This window comes from Orycteropus afer, unplaced genomic scaffold, assembly GCF_000298275.1.
Source record: "Orycteropus afer afer isolate SDZICR_OR568_19922 unplaced genomic scaffold, OryAfe1.0 scaffold00004, whole genome shotgun sequence".
In the NCBI taxonomy this organism is placed as follows: Eukaryota; Metazoa; Chordata; class Mammalia; order Tubulidentata; family Orycteropodidae; genus Orycteropus; species Orycteropus afer.
The window spans coordinates 16,745,255-16,746,940 of record NW_006921591.1 but is presented as its reverse complement, the minus strand read 5'-3'; the positions used below and the strand labels follow the sequence as shown (position 1 = coordinate 16,746,940).

The following is a 1,686-nucleotide window of genomic DNA, read 5'->3' as shown; positions in this document are numbered from 1 at the left end:
TTATTGCTATAAATTGGCCTCTGATCACTGCTTTTGCTGTGTCCCAAAGATTTTGGTATGTTGTGTTTTCATTCTCGTTTGATTCAAGAATTTTTGAATTTCAATTCTGATTTCTTCTCTTACCCAGTCTTTCTCAAGGAGGGTGTTTACAAATATGGAATGCTTCACGAATTTGTGTGTCATCCTTGTGCAGGGGCCATCCTAATCTTCTCTGTATCATTTCAATTTTAGTATATGTGCTGCCGAAGCAAGCACTAATCAATGCTTATTAAGCACCTACTATGCAATGGACTACTGTTGTTGTTATGTGCCATCGAGTAGGACCCGACTCATAGTGACCCCTCCTTGGGATTCTGAGGTGGTATCACTACGCAAGTAGACTTCCCGACCTTTCTTCCAAGGAATGACTGGTGGGTTTGAACTGTCAGCCTTCTATTTTTTTCTGCCTTAGGCACTAAGCTACCAGACTATTAGAGATCCAGAAAAATAGAATACTAACCCCAATAATTCCTTTAACCCTCTACAATCTGTCTTCCAAATACATCATTCCACAGAAGCACTTTTCTTTAACAATAAAAATAAAAAATGGCAGAGGAAGTAAACAGACTAATAAATATACTAAAAATGATTTTTGAGACATAATCAATCAAGTGCAATGACTGGACACTATTTGGCATAAATCAATAGTAAAAAAAAAGATTTACCAATTAAAGAAATATGAACATAGACCACTATTAGATAATATTAAAGAATTATTACTAATTTTCACTGGTGTGTTAAGAGTACTGTGCTTGCTTGTTTTAAGTCCTTATGGGTTAGAAATACAGACTGGTACAATTACATAATGTCTGGGAATTACTTTAAAATATTTAGCATGAGGGGTTGTTGTGTTGTTGTTAAGTGCCGTCGAGTCGTTTCAGACTCGTAGCATGAGGGGAGGAGATGAGAAATAAAACAAGACTGGTAAAATGTTGATAATCATTGATATTAATTTTAAATATATTTGAACATTTCCAAATATTAGAAATTGGTATCAAGCTGACTAAATTGAAGCTCCTAGACTCCAAAGTGGTGGTCTAGGTCAAAGAGTACCAAACTCAGCCCATTTCTTCATTGCTGCACTTCCCCCATTTCCACTCAAGTGGACCCAGGTGGTCACAAGAGAGCAGCCTAATATTTGCTGGCTTCCTTTAACTTCCAGTCCTGGAAGGGGTTTCTCTCATGGACCATGACTTTCCTGCCTGGATGCACCCAAAGCCAAAGTGCTTGTGTAAAATTCAAAAAGCCAAACAGTCATTCCTTTTTTCTGTTAAGGTCCTTTCTTCAAAGGCAAATCTTTTGCTCTCTGAGTAGTTCTGGTTGGTCTTTTCAAATGCAAATTTTCTCACTCAGCAGGTTCTGGGTGGGGTGCAGTTTTTCTACCTAAACCCCCTATACTCTACACACAGGATTTGAAACAAAAGCCCATGTTTCTTCTAGGCAAATTATATTTCCTCTTTTAACATAACCAATCAAAAACTGGCTGAAGATGAACTTACATGCTGTCTGTTATCTATATCCCATAATCATTTCTAATGTACAAATTGTTGTTGCTGTTGTTATATGCCCTCGAGTTGGACCCAACTCACAGCGACCCCTCCTTGGGTTTCCGAGGCAGTATCACTACAGAAGTAGATTGCCCCATCT

The 1,686-nt window shown here is 38.0% G+C and overlaps 1 protein-coding gene and 1 non-coding gene across 2 annotated transcripts in view; both read right to left on the bottom strand.

The window, feature by feature from the left end:
- EPB41L5 (erythrocyte membrane protein band 4.1 like 5) overlaps window positions 1–1,686 on the bottom strand; it is a 334,801-nt gene that overhangs the window by 320,527 nt on the left and 12,588 nt on the right. The window lies entirely within an intron of this gene.
- On the bottom strand, window positions 149–255 carry LOC122149782. The gene has a single exon (XR_006163325.1). It is a non-coding gene; the product is annotated as a U6 spliceosomal RNA (small nuclear RNA).